Source organism: Anomaloglossus baeobatrachus, chromosome 2, assembly GCF_048569485.1.
Source record: "Anomaloglossus baeobatrachus isolate aAnoBae1 chromosome 2, aAnoBae1.hap1, whole genome shotgun sequence".
Classification (NCBI taxonomy): domain Eukaryota; kingdom Metazoa; phylum Chordata; class Amphibia; order Anura; family Aromobatidae; genus Anomaloglossus; species Anomaloglossus baeobatrachus.
The window spans coordinates 74,750,895-74,767,114 of NC_134354.1; positions in this window are offsets into that span (position 1 = coordinate 74,750,895).

Below are 16,220 nucleotides of genomic sequence, written 5' to 3' on the forward strand. Positions count from 1 at the left end.
GTGCTGGGGTTACAGGCACTTCTCTGTCCTGGGGCAGTGGGCACTGCTCTGTGCTGGGGTTACAGGCACTGTTCTGTACTGGGGCAGCAGGTGCTGCTCTGTGCTGGGGTTACAGGCACTTCTCTGTCCTGGGGCAGTGGGTGCTGCTCTGTGCTATTGCAGCAGGTGCTGCTATGTGCTGTGGCTGCAGGCGCTGCTCTGTGCTGATGCTCGCTACAGGCAGTGAGGCACGGTCCATTCTGAAGATATCAGTGGTGTAGGTTTCAAAGAAATGGCGGCCTGAGTTAGCGCATGCGCAGATTGAGTTTTCGGCTCAATGACAAGCCGAGATGTCATCTGCGCACGTGCCACCTCCAGGTGCCTTTTTCCCTAAGTCTGCTGCTGGGACATTAATGGAGCAGATGTGGCGCGTGTGCAGAAGATTTGAGCCGAGAGCTACATCTGCGCACATGCTGACTCTGGGCGCCGACTCTGGGCACAATTATTTGAAGGCCTCACCACCGACATCTTCAGAATGGCCCATGCCTAACTGCCCGCCACACAGAGCTGCACAGAGCATCACAGAACCAAGCCGCACAGAACAGCTCCGACAGCCCGACACAGAGCACCACAAGCAGCACAGGGCACAACATCGCCCCTGCCTCCTTGACACCCCCGGTCAGCTTCATTTGGATTTTAAGATGCACCCTTCATTTTCCTGCCAAATTTTTGGGAGGAAAACTGCATCATATAATCCAAAAAATGCTTTTTTGAATATGTTTTTTGGCTTTTTTATTTGACATATTCAGGGATAATAACTAGTGATGAGCGAATACTAAATTTGGGTTTCGGACCGAATACCTAGTACCATTCCATTAGTCATCATGAATAATGAAGCTAATGCAAGTTAATGGGGAACCCAAGCATTTTTCTGGGAAATCTTCTATAAAAATTCTCGGGTTCACCATTGACCTGCATTAGGTTCATTAATCGTGACAAATACTGGAATAGTATGAATGATCCGAAATCAAATATTCATATCTTCTCTTCACTAATAGTAACAGCTTGGTAGATAGGCAGCAGCTTTTTAATTTGATTATTTATTTCCTACTGATTATCCATTTATTTTTTATTTATTACATATATTGTACCCCCCATGATATTGCGGGTTTGCATTTCAACATTTATATACTTATTTCCAGTATTTGATTTTAGCTGTAACTGGAGATGGTTTATTAGCCCCATTTATAGGGTACGCTCAGCCTCTTCCCTGCATAGCAGAGCTGACCCAGTCCAATAGAATCCAGCAGCCCCTGGTACCTCTCTACAACCAGTGATTACTTAATTCCTGGGTCTGGAAGATTAATTACTGCCAGTACTTCTTATAACTGTATACACAGCACTTATTCAGTACAGTAGTTGAAGTGGTCAAGAGCTATTAATAAACCCTCTCTGCTTTCTTTATATGGAGTCCGACTGTGTGTTAAAGGGCCCGAAACTAAAAAAAATATTTTATTCCTACATTCCTATCTATTTATTGTCATATTGTAACGTCTTTCCTAATATACTCTAATTAAAAAGTTCATACCGTTCTTTTTCTATAATATTTATCTGATTCATTTTTTAACTACTTCCTCTCTGATGATGCTTTGTTTGAGAATCCCAGTGCATGCTGGGATAGTCAAACAAAGTGTCATTAAGAGGCAGAGGCTGCAGTCGCCATCTCCTCCCTGAATAAAGTGTCATCGGTGATATTTGTTACACGGACTAAGGTAGTCCCTGCTTTACTGTGCATGTTTATGTTGTCAATTCCATCATATGCTCTGTAGAATCTTGTCACTGCACTATGCAATATATACAGTGACAGTGCACTCGCTCACCTGCAAGGGAGTTCACTGGCTATGGGCATTGTAAGAAGATTACTCAGTGTGAAATAAGGACTGTCCCCATGGGAAACATAAGAACACTGAGATTCTCAAATGAAGTGTCACTACAGAGGAAGTAGTTAAAACAAACAAAAAAAATAGATAAAGTACCGAGGGAATGATAGGGTTTTTTAATTAAAGTATATTAGAAAATAGATTATTAAATACATTAAATGCATTAGAAACTTGAGATTTCAAGTTAAAATAAATTTTAGTTTCGGACCATGCATCCATGAATCTGGTGTAACATAACGGATTGCTCCTGGCCATTAATACTCATTTTCAACTGCTCACCTATAAAAAATGTCTCATTACCAAAGTACCACACAAGAAACATCTCATGATGAGTAAAACCAGTGGGCTGTTTCAAGACATTTTAAACCTTATTGTTAACAAAACATACTGATATCATTGGTTACAGTGAGCACTGTATGAGCCATAATCTGGAAGTGGATAGACCATCATTTCAGAATAATGCTGCCACAATCAATTGTTTCCTGCAAGATTTCTGACAGAATAGTGAAAAAAATTATCAGAAAAGTTGTTGAAGAGCCAAGGACCGCCTGTGAAGAGCTACAGGAACACCTGGAATAAGCAGGTGCACATGTTTCAAAGAAAACAATAAGTAATGCGCTCAACCTTCATGGCTTGTATGCACGCTCCTCACCACACAAGACTCTATTATCTAAACAAAAAGCATATGTAAGCATGTTTAAAGTTTGCTCAACAACATTTAGACAAGCCTGTGAAATACTCAGAGAATATAGTTGGTTAGATGACACCAAAATTTAACTCTTTGAAACCTGTAACACAGACCATGTTTGGAGGCCTTTAACACCATACCAACAATGACGTTTAGAAATGAGAACATCATGGTATGGGGCTGTTCTTCAGCACTGGCAAACATCATATAATTGACAGAAGGATAAATAGACAAATGTACCGAGACATTCTTAATAAAAATATGCTTCTATCTACCAGGATGAGGAAGATGAAACGTAGGTGGACATTTCAACAAGACAATGATCCCAAACACACAGCCAAGAAAACTCTCAATTGGTTTAGGAAAAAGAAAGTAAAGCTGCTAGTGTAGCTCAGCCAATAACCTAACTGAATCCAATAGAAAATTTATAGAAGTAACTAAAGCTCAGAGTTCATAGAAGGAGCCCATGGAACCTTCAGGATATAAAGAGTGTTTCTGGAAGAATGGGCCAAAATGACACCTGAGCAATGCATGCCACTAGTTTCTCCGTATGATAGGCATCTTGAAGCTGTAATCACCATTTTGTACCAATTTTTAAATAAACTTCAGAAAGCGTGTTCAGTTATTTTTCTCCGTGTCATTTCTCATTATTACACATGAAATATATTATGGACATCCATGGTTTGATTGCTTAACCTTTGTGAACTGGATGGGATGTTAATGACATCTGGTGAGAATTTCATGTCAATAGTGCCTATAAGAATATATTTATATAGAAAATTGGTGACATGTTCACTACTTATGTCACCCACTGTTTATATATTTTTTTTTTGTTGCTCACAAGTTTTTTTTTTTAATTTGGCAAAACTGTAATGTATATTCTCCAACCCGGTATCTCACATAGTTCTCACATAGTTGAAGGTGTAGTTTTTTCATCAGTGTGACACCACTCTTCTAAACTGTACATATTACACCAAATAACCATTGTATAATTTCATGATAGGACACTATCATAAAAACTTTCGAGGTCACTACAATAACAGCTACACATTTTTACCACTTTCATAAGAAAATAAAATATCCTCTGTATTTTATTATCCTGTTTATATTTTTGGTGTTATGCCGGTTTCAGCCCGAGAAAGTGTTTACTTTATATTATATTTTCATCAGAAGGGCAAGAGAAAATTAATTATTTGCATCGAGACTCTTGAAGGAGCCTGATGTCCTTGAATATATATTAAGTATTTTGTGTAATAACTATCATTAAAGGCTAAAAAGATTGCAGTAATGAAAATCCAGCAATCTGCAATACAGGGCATTAATCTCCCAGGAGTGCACTGTTTTTATCACACTTCCAATGCAGAATTATGGAGAATACAAACTCAGCAGAACACAGTCAACGCAAAAGAGACATAAAATTAGAATAGTAACCCGAGATAATGATAATATACCAAAAAAATAATGGGACGGAATAATCAGCGCAGATTGGTCAGAGGTCCAAGTATTTGCAAGGGGTTTGTAATTAGTTATGTCTGACTGTCAGGTAATGCATTATTGTATTTATCCAATTACTCTTGTAGTACTTTGGGTGGACGTTACTTAATGCTAATAAATGGCAAAGTGCTTCATGCTATTAACATTTTTGTCTTTTGCATAATCAAAGCAGATCGTTACCAGCTGTTTGTATTTTCTTCTTTTTTTTCTTTAATATTGTTTCATATAGGTTTGAATGTAAAAAAAATATATTTTGTTATATACTCCGGTATAGAGGAGCAGGTCTGTACTCTGTTTCTGAAGCTATAAGACCTACATACTGTATATAATTAATAATAATTGTAATAATAATATAATGTATATATGTATATAATGTATATATGAAGAACTACATGTGTAATGTCTCCCCATTATTGATAAGCCAGTGGAATATGGATAACAATTTATTTATAAACCTCAGATTCAAAGTGAATCTCTGAAAGCAAAATTGGGGCAATTTTCCTAAGGCCTCTTTCACACATCCGTGTCTCCGGCACGTGTTTGGTCCGTTTCGTCACGTACCGGAGACACGGGCACATGTAGACCCATTTAAATCAATGGGTCTGTGCTCACGTGCGTGTTCTGCCATGGACCGTGTGTACGTGTAGAGCATACATGTGCCCGTGTGCTCCACACGTAGACATGTTTGTTTTTCTCCGGCATCACGGGTGTCACACGGAACGCAAACAGACCACACGAAGTTGTTCCGTGTGACGCGCTGGAGAAAACACACGTGTCTGAGACAATAATAAAAAAACTTTACTCACCTTCTCCAGCCCTGCTGTCTCTGCCGCTACTGTCACTTGCTTCCGACCGCCGCTCATTATGCTCATTGCATATTCACTTCACTGCAGCCGGAAGCAGCAGTAGCGGGGAGTCGGCAGGACTGGAGACCGAAGATCAGCACCACGGACAGCAACGCCAGGGACAGGTGAGCAGAAAGTTCCCGTTCTCCGTGTGTTATCACAGATAACACACGGAGAACACACATGTGCCATAAACACGGCTCACGGAAGGGCAAAACACACCTTTGACATGTCCGTGAAAAATGTGCATGGTTTTTCACGGACGTGTGAAAGAGGCCTAATTCTTACACCTTACAAAATGACCAGGGGCATTCACTATGGGTAGAAGAAAGGAAATTCCGGCAGCTAAATAGGAAAGAGTTCCTTAGACTTGTTTCAGACATTTTTCATTAAAATATATCCCTGCCTGGTGCATATATCCCTCCATGTGCTGTGATTTTGGCACAGGAGTGTTCTCCGTGTGTGCGATCCATGATAGCAAACGGAGAGCGTGAACTTTAAACTCACCTGTCCGTGCTGCTGCTCTCCGTGGTGCTGATGTTTTCTTCCCTGCTGTCTCCAGCTGCTGCTGTCTCCCCTCTGCTGTTACTTCCGGGTCGTGGTGCAGTGAATATTCAGGAGCTTAATTAGCGCGCCTGGAAGGAGGAGACAGCAGCAGCCACAGACAGCATCAATGTAGACAGGTGAGTATAGAAAAGCTTTTTATTTCGCAGACACGTGTTTTCTCTGGTACGTGTCCCACCACTGTGTGGTCCATGTAACCTTAGTGGTTCTGGAGAAAAATGGACTTGTCTCCATGAGAACACACAGACACACATGTGCGCCGCATGGACACATAGTCTCTGAGAAATTACTGATGTGATTTCTCAGGGACCGTGTGTTTGCACACATATTCTCTTGTCACGTCACATGGACCACACAGTGGTTTAATCTGTGTGACACGTACCGGAGAAAACACATGTCTGTGAAATAAAATGCTTACTATACTCACCTGTCTCGAGCAATGCTGTGTCCGGCGCTATGACTTGCTTCAGTGCCTGTTCATTGCATATTCACTGCACTGACCATGAAAGTAACAGCGCGGGAGACATCAGCATCAGGGACAGCAGCACCGGAGACAGGTGAGTAAAAAGTTCCTGATCTCCGTGTGCTATCATGGATAGCACACGGAGATTCCACATGTGCCAAAATCATGGCACAAGAAGGGCTATAACAGTGTTTTCACTAATGTGTGAAAGAGGCCTTAGTGGTCTAACAATGTAAAAGACCCAGGCCTCTGAGGGCAGGGATTGGCTGCAGAGGCATCAATGTGATGCATTGTTCCACCAAATGATCATAACCGCAGTGATGGACTGTTTTTTTTTCCTCTCTTTCCCTATGTAGGAATAATCTTTAAAATGGAATATACTGTTTAAGAAAACCCCTGTAAATTAAGCTAGAACTCCATTGCTTAGAATTGTGATTGCAATGCTAAATATAGAAAACATTATTTATGGTTGTGTTCACATCTGTGATTACTGAAATATTGCCAGGTAAAAGATGCAGGATAATCATTTGTTTCCGTAACAATTTAATAATGAATCTTTTAGCTGAGACCGGGAAAGGCTCCAAGAATTAAAAAAAAATCCTAAAAGTCCACATTGATATTTTAAAGATTGACCAATACTATATATCAAACATGATTGGAAAAAAATGAAGATGGAATTCCCAAGCAAAGTGTCTTTATAAAATTCAAGATTTAATTCCAAATAAAATGATTTTGATAGAGATTATGTATGATCGAATACCTCAAATATTCGGCTTCGCGAATATCCGACGAATAGGTTGCTGCTCTGCGAATATTCGATGTGCAATGTAAGTCTATGGGAAGCCCGAATAGTTCCGAATAGTTGTTATTCGGGTTTCCCATAGACTTACATTGCACATCGAATATTCGCGAATAGTCGAATAGCGGTGACCTATTCGGAAAATATTCACGAAGCCGAATATTTGAGGAATTCGATCATCCCTAATAGAAATGATTATTATTATTAGTATACAAACAACATTTAGCTAAGGTTTTATTTTTCCCTCTATCTGACTAGGATATATGGATGTCATTGAAGTGGTCATCTTATTTTTTTTATATCAAAGCAGTTAGATTCTAACAAGGAGAAGTTCCCATCATGGAAGGCTTGACAGTCATATATTATATAGTTGTCAATTTATTTAATTGGAACCATCTAATGCTACATTTCCTCTGCAGCAGCAGTAGCATTTTTCTTGGTCATATCGGCATTATTAGTGTTTTTGAAGCTAAATGGGGATCTGCTTATTATCGGGCCAGCTCTGTTTGTGAAACAGTTTAGTTTTCATGACAAAATAGACATATCAAAAGGAATCTGTCACCAGGTTTTTGCCGCCTAATCTTAGAGCGAGAGACCTTGATTCAAGAGATGTATTGTACCTTTGATAAAATCACTGTTTTATAAACAGGAGATTATCATTGCAGGATTAATTAACCCTTTTCCAGATAGGCCTCCAAATCCATTATCTCTATATAACCAGCATAATGTAGATTCAGAGACCTTGATTAAAGAGATGTACCACTGGCCTACTGTAGCTTTAATAAATTCACTGTTTTATCAACAGGAGATTATCATTACAGGATTAATAATCCTTCCAGGTAGTCCTCCATATCCATTATCTCTACATAATCCTGCCCCAGCACTGATTGGCAGCTTTCTGTGTACACTGTATATGGACAGAAAACTGCTAGTCACTGGTGTGGGTGGAGTTACACAGGGCTCAACGTTCTGAGAACTAGTAGATCTGCTGCAGATAAAGGAGTGATTTTGTGCTTTCAAAATGTTAGCAAGTAGCCCAGAAAGTGACACATCACTGGAATCAGATTATCTGCCCCTACATTTTGCTGCTTTCAGAAAGGGTAGCAATAACCTAGTGACAGATTCCTTTTATGTATGAGTATCATAAAGGTCTGTAATACAACAGACATAGAAATCTATGGGCTCATACAAATCTGTGTGTCTCCAATTTGCTACAATGTCTTTTTTATACTGGATCTTTATTAGATCCCTGAGGGGAAAACTGGCATGCTTTACAGAGTAATTGTATGGCATTCCTCTTAAGCCTCTTTCACACATCAGTCAAAAACACACACATTATTCATGGAAGTTTTAAAGATGCATTTGGCCCTCCGTGTGTCATGATTTTGGCAAACGTGTGTTCTCCGTGTGCGATCCATGATAGCACACGGAGATCAAGCACTCCTATACTCACATGTCCCTGGTGCTGCTCTCCAAAGTACTGCTGTCTCCAGCTCTCTTGTCTCTGGCCGCTGCTGTATCCCCTCTGCAGCTACTTCCAGGTCATGGTGCAGAAAATATTCATAAGCATAATTAGCCGGCCTGGAAGCAGGAGACAGCAGCGGCTGAAGACAGCATCACTGGAGACAGGTGAATATCAAAATAATTTTATTTCAAAGATACGTGTTTTCTCTGGTACATGTTCCACAGATTACACCATCGTGTGGTCATTGTGACATCAGTGATGCCAGAGAAAAACAGACTTGTCTCCATGCGGAACACACGGATATGTGTGTGCGCCACACGGAAACACGGTCATAGAGAATCACTGATGTGTGCGCAAACCCTATGATTTTAATGGGTGTGCATATGTCCGTGATTCTGGTACGTAAAAAAACAGCAACATATATACCAAAATCACTAACATGTGAAGGATCCTTGGGGAAAAAAAAAAAAGCCTAAAATGCCCCAAATGCTCAAAATAATACACATGCCAAAATTTGGAATATTACAAGTATGGCGGTATTTCCATTTTGAGAGGAGTCATAATATCTTATACTTTGGTAAAATACAGCAAGGAGTGAAAATATAAGAAAAATATCTGCTCTAACGTATTTTACACCAGTATATTATCCAATAAACCAAGCATTTTGCCTTCACTTTTCAGCACAACACTGAATTATTATGGGATTTGAACTGAAATGAACACAATTTAACAGGTCTATTTTTACAGCCCACTTGTCTTCTTCTAAAATAAGCTTCTATTCCCTCTATAAGCAGACAGAAATACAGGAATTTTCTACATCAAGAACTTTACAGATCCCCAAATTGGCCAGACATCACCTGGTTTAAATTACAAAATTCATTCCAAAAACAAGAGTACAGCTGAGATCTAACAGATGTGTATATTGGCTGCAACGCCTCAACACATAGCAGGTAATTTAGGAATATGTGTAAAAGTTATAGAACAGTGTGCAGGTGTAAAACATGATATAGCTTTATTATAATAGTTTAATGTTGCAGCGTTTTACGGAATTCCAGACAAAAACAGATGGTCCATGAAATAAGTATGAATTCTAGTGAATGAGGCTGTTTGCATTTACCTTAGGTAGGAGGTAAATTTAGAAGACCATGAATGGCGCTAAAAAAATTGAAAAAATAAAAGAAAGTTTAAATTCATCAAGGCTGAGGAGCAAAATAGATATATCTTCAAAATCGTCTAAAAGGTTTTAAAGGGAACCTGTCACCAGTTTTTTGGCCTATAAGCTGTGGCCACCACCAGTGGGCTCTTATGTATAGCATTCAAGCATGCTGTATATAAGAGCCAAGGCCACTGTGTACAACATGAAAAACACTTTATAATAGTCACCTAAACCAGTCGCTGCGGTGGATGTGGCTCAAATGGGCGTCTTCGTCCTCCAGTGCCAGCGCCTCCACTTTTGGCCATCTTCGTCTTCCTTCTGAAGCCTGTGTGCATGACGCGTCTATGTCATAAACACTCGCCGGTCCCACGCATGCGCACTACAATACTTTGGTCTGCCCTGCTCTGGGCAGATCAAGTGCACCTGCTCAAGACCTGAATGCCAGTGAGTGTGTATGACGTCGGACGCGTCATGCACTGCGGCTTCAGAAGGATGACAAAGATGGCCAAAAGAGGCGGCACCGAAACCAGAGGACAAGAACGCCCATTAGACCTACATCCAACGCAGCGACCGGTTTAGGTGAGTATTATAAAGTGTTTTTTTATGTTCTACCCCGGCCTGGGCTCTTATATACAGCATGTTAGAATGCAGTATATAAGAGCTCAGTGGTCGTGGCTGCAGCTTATAGGGCAAAAAACTGGTGACAGGTTCCCTTTAGGAAATACCATTATTTTTACAGCTAATAAATCAAACACAATGTTCCTTTTTAAGCAGGTGTTTCCACCCTTTGACTGGGCCTTTTTCAGGCAAATATGAGCACGTTGTATCCAAATGAATATTTACTAAACATGGAAGGAGGAAAATTTGTCAGGGGTGAAAGTGGGAACAGGTCAGATATAAACTGCCATAGTATTCAACATTATAATTGAAAAATAGACCAGGTTGCACTTCTTAGCAAATTGGAATTCAAAAAATCCAGCACCCGCAATAGTAAAATTGAAATTTTTTTATATGAAATTAAAAGCCCACTATTTAGACGTATAGTAAGAACACAGAAACATCAATGCGTTTCAAGCAAAGAAAAACTCTTAATTATGACAAGAAAAAATGTTCTTAACAAAACTTTTATACAAGTGAAAAACCCCTTCATTACAAAAGGAGTGGTACAGAAAAACCTGAGTAGTGCAATCAACACATTACAAAATACAGTGGAACCTTGATTAAGAGTAACTTGGTTTGAGAGTGTTTTGCAAGACGAGCAAAGCTTTTCAAAAATGTGTAACTTGGTTTAAGAGCAATCATTTGCAATAAGAGCAAATCCTCACCGTGCACACTTCCAGTTCGGTCCTTTCACCGAGTTCTGACCTGCTCTGAAGGTAACTTTCTGTACATATTGTACAGTATAGTATATACTATACAGCATGTCTATCAATTTGAATTTGTGGATACAGTATTGTACTCTCTTTCAGCTAACCAGTACATTGCTTGTACTGTACCTCTTGCACACCAACAATTCTATTGTAAGCTAATGTGCAGTTTAATCTGTTTTACATGTTTTTTACTGTAGTGTAGAGTATTTGGTATTGGTGTACTGTAATAATTTTATATGAATACAGTACATTATTTGGTATTACCATGATAAGTTTATATAAATACAGTAAATATTTTTGGGTTGTAGAACAAATTGTCTGCATTTCAATTATTTCCGATGGGAAAATTCACTTTGGTATCAGGGTAACTTGGTTTAAGAGCGCACTCCCGGAACCAATTATGCTCGTAATCCAAGATTCAACTGTATAAGAGTTCTAGCCACACAAACATGAAACCTATGGTTAGGCTAGAACTCTCACATTTGAGAATGCGTTAATTGCACTAATGATTTTCTGCCCCACCCCTCGTTTGTACTGACGGGTATTTGACTTCGACAAATGTGTGGAAATGCAATAAAAGCATACACTTTGTTATCGGTGGTCTTTCTACTGCAATTTTATGGGGAAAATCCACAAATAAATCTTAGAGTATTCACCATTGAATCTGACGTGTTGCGGATTTAAAAGAAGGTCAGTTTATGTTGCTTCACAAACAGCACACTCGGCAGGAGTTTTCCATAAATTCCATCCACTTTGTTGGAACTGTAGAAGACTGTGTTTTTTACAGAGCATCATAAACTCACCAAAAACTCATCATAGGAACTTACTTTATGTGGACAAGTTATCCAGGCTTTTTCTTCCCTTTTCTGGCAACAAGGAGTTGCAACTTTTGTTGTGCGGCCCTCTCATAACTTTGTGCCTATATTAAAAAGTAGGAAACTGTGAGGGTAATGGCATATGTTTTGCCTTTCTCTCTACTTTCCTATATGGTACACCCCTAGCTAATTGAAAAATGTATCAAAAACGCATAAAAAAAATCACAAGAACAGTAAAGTTCTAGGTTCGTATCAAACACCAACTTTACAAAAAAATCAGTCTCCGATTTCAGGTGTTTTACGTATGCTATCCAATCAATAAAACATCGCTGTGCTTGGGTATGCTTAGTGCTCGGCCCTCTGTGAGCCACATGCAGTGTCTGAATGTCGGCTCTCACTGGGGTAAAAACAGCAATATGGGATATAGTGTGTACAAAAAAAGGAAAAACCCTGCTCTTCCTTCCCCGGAAGTTTATGCCTGCCTTTGTGTGGGCATAGAGCTGAGCTGCCCAAACTGTGACTTCCAATGGAGTTCAGGTCAAGTTTGAGTCCAGAATAGAACTTTATCTAAAGTCCGACTGAACCCGCTGAAACTGATCTTCCACAAGTCCTCTCATCTCTATGCACAAGGCATGAAAGACAGTTTCTTTGAACAAAGGAAGTCAGATTTCTGGTGCGTGTAGCTTTGTAAATCGATCATTATTATAATGTAAATTAAATGACTAATAATACTATCTAATTTATAAAGCTGAGTGCATGTATGTATGTATGTGTGTGTGTATGTATGTCCGCTAAAGGAATCCGCACCATCTCATTTACAATCACGAAATTTTGCACAGCCACCTCATTTGACTAAGGGAATATCATAGACTATGTTTTCAGGGGAAAATTTAACCCCGCACTTTACAATTATTCACCAAAAAACCTACCTCCATTAAAGTCAATGGAGCTGGGAGTTACATGTAATTAATAGGAGCTGTGATTTGTTGCTATAGGCATTCATAGTATAAGAATCTTACGTGTGAAGTAATGTGATTTCATTAGAGACAGGGACACATATCGGCACACAGCGACAGAGACACACAGAGACAGAGACACACAGATATAGAGACACAGAAACAGACACACAGAGACACAAATTGATAGAGACAAACAGGCACACACACAGACAGAGAGGGAGACAGACAATGAGAGAGACAGACAGAGAGGGAGATAGAGGAAAAAAACAGACAGAGAGGGAGACAGAGGAAAAGAGAGAGGGAGACAGATAGTCAGAGAGAGACAGACAGTGAGGGAGAAAGACAGAGAGGGAGATAGAGAGGAAAACAGACAGAGAGGGATACAGACGAAAACAGACAGAGAGGGAGACAGATAGTCAGAGATAGACATACAGTGAGAGAGACAGACAGAGAAGGAGACAGAGAGGAAAACAGACAGAGAGGGAGACAGATAGTTAGAGAGACAGACAGAGAGAGAGACAGGCAGACAGACAGAGAGAGAGACAGGCAGACAGACAGAGAGACAGACAGAGAGAGAGACAGACAGAGAGAGACAGGCAGACAGACAGAGAGAGAGACAGACAGACAGACAGGGAGACATATAGTCAGAGAGGGAAAGTAAGAGAGACACTTAGTTACTATCCCAGGCAATGCCGGGTACTGCAGCTAGTCTAATATAAAATAGAATAAGACAAACACATAGAATAAGTCAAATAATAATAAATATTAATAATAAAGTAAAAAGAAGCCAAAGCATCCTTAAATAATCCTCCTTTTTATATGAGTGTCACTAGAGCTGTCAATGTAAGGCTTAATTTGACTAAATAACAGGTAGCACTGACACGGGGAAGGCGTTATACAACCTTTAGCTGTATAACTCATCCATATTGGTCACAGCTGTCGATAAAATATGCCCTTACAGCTAACACGTAGCTTCTGTGTTTTGCTTGTAGATTAGTTTCTCGGCCTGTTCTGTATTCTTTATCTTCATCACTGCACCAATCCTTTAATTAGCCGGAGAAATCTTCTGCATAGTGATTAGCAAATCACAGTTAAGATGGTCTTACAAAGAGATGTCTCTGGAAGCTGCTCAAAATAGCTTTCAGCCTCGGAAATTCCTCTCGCTGTCATACTACAAACGTGTTTGGGATTCGAAACCAAAACACTGACCTTCAGCTAATCGAAGACGCCAAAATTTTAAAATGCAAGAGGAAAACTATTTACCTTGATTAAAAAGGGCTTGTTGCCATTTGAAATGCCAGTGGCTTCCACATTCTCTCTCCTTCTGAATTCTACATGAATGTCAGGGTTGGTGTCCTCATTATACTGACTTTTGATGCTGCCCACCTAGCTGGATGCTTTGCAGAAAAGGAATATTTCAGCATTTTCTGCGGCTTTAAAATATGTATAGAGCTGCAGTAGGTCGAGAATATTTAGATTTTAAAAGATAGCTAAACTGCAGGCCCGAGCTCCATTTCAGAAGGTGTTTTAGAATATATGACTGCATCCCACTGTGTTTTTCATTCGGAGAGGACGTGGTATGAACAATCCATGGTATTTTGAATAATTACTTTTATTTGACTAGGAGGAGTGGGCCTCAAGACGTCTAGCAGTATCTACAGGCCACTTAAGTGTTGTGTACAGGTTGCTTGGTTTATTATGAAAGTTGCATTTTTTATGATCTATGGTATTCGTTAGATATGAACAGGCAAAGCATTTGGTGCACAGTGACTTATACTTATTTATAAGTATCCACATTAAAGGGAACCTGTCAGGAGCACTATGCACCTAGAACCACGAGCAGTTTTGGGTGCATATTGCTAATCCCTGCCTCACAGTCTCTGAATCTAGTAGCATAGATAAAGAGATCTTTAGAAAAAGTATTTCTAAAGATCCTTTATGACATGCTAATGAGCACAGGAACTAGTCGCAAGGATGTTAGTTCCCCTGACTAGTCCACCCTCTTAGCAGGGGCGTGCTAACATGTTATTCAATGCCCATTGCCCAGCATCCTCAGTGATGACGCGCGTACTTGTGTCCATTGTCACCGCTTCAGAATGCCTTGTTTAGTGTCAGTGGGCATGTTCAGAAGTCCCAATACTTCCGGTCACGTGCACTATGAAGCCGAGTGTACGCTTCAAAAAGGTCTAGTGCACATGACCGGAAGTGCCAGGATTTCTGAACATGCGTAATGACCCTAAACCCTGTGTTCTGAAGTGGTGACAATGGACACAGGTGCACTCGTTCCACGGAACAGCACTTCATATTTTCACAAACACTTCATATAAAGTGTCAAGCACAGTTGTAAAACAGTGAGGACTTGTACAACTTGTAGTCATTGAATCAACTATGTACTGTATTTTTCAGATTATAAGACGCCCTTTTCCTTCCCAAAATTTGGAAGGAAAATGAGGGTGCATCTTATAATCTGAATGTAGCTTACCTTGGATTGGTGGAGAATGGTCACAGGAGACAAACACAGAGTTACGGGCTGTGTGCTGCGGGCTGTGCTAGTGCACACTATGGGCTATGAGACAGGGGCCATTCTGAAAACATCTGCAGTGTGGACTTTAAATAATGGTGCCTGAAGTCGGCAAGTCTGAGGATCAATATCTCATCTGCACATCCGGTCCATTGATCTTCCAGCAGCAATTTTAAGGCAAATGGATGTAACGCGTGAGTAGATCACATCTCAGCTTGTCATTGAGCTCAATCTGTGCGCGTGCCGACTACAGGCGCCATTTCTTTGAGGCCCACAGCCAAGACAGTTTCTGGATGTTACTGCTTCACAGCGCCCACAGCATCACCCTGCTCCAGCATCGCCCCTGCCTCCTGTGAACCTGCTCCACCACCACTACACCCCCTCGGTAAGACACCACCGGATTATAAGATTGAACCCATTTTTTTTTACCTTTTTTTTTCTCTAAATTTGGGCGTGTCTTATAATCCGGTGTGTCTTAAAAAAGAAAAATACAGCACTTTTCTGTGCATCAAAGTATTTGAGAATCAAAGTTGTCTATCCAAAATCTAAAGCAGGGACAGAAGCTGAGTCATTGAACAAAATACTGATTCTAATCACACCAGGAAAACTACAGCAGAATGGCTGAAAAATAAATAAGTGAAGGTGTTGAAAAGGCTCATCAAAAGACTAACTCACACCCAATTGAAATGGTATGGAAGAGCTGTGCATAAACAAATAAATCTCAATAAACATAAGCAATGCTGTAGAAAATATAGGACCAAAATTCTTCCTGAACTATGTGAGAGATTTTTAAAGTCATACAGAAAATTATTACTTCAATTTATTACTACTAAGTACTAGTGATGGGTTGACTTGCACATTACCGGGACTGGCGGGTCTAACCGGTTTAAAAAAAAAATCCCAATTCTGGCCTAAAATTGGCCCCTGTTATCTGGCCAGATGCTGGTCCCCATATAAGTCTATCCAGATATTAAAAATAGTTGTAGAAGGGATAGGGGGATAGGAGCAAACGCTTCATACTTACCAAGGCTTCGGCACGGCTGTAACTGCTTCCAGGCCAATCCCAAGGCCGCTCAGTATTGTTAATCAAGTCCAAGTCTGTCCATCACTACTAAGAACCAATTCAGAAATATTTGCATATCGGTTCGATCTCAGACTGGCC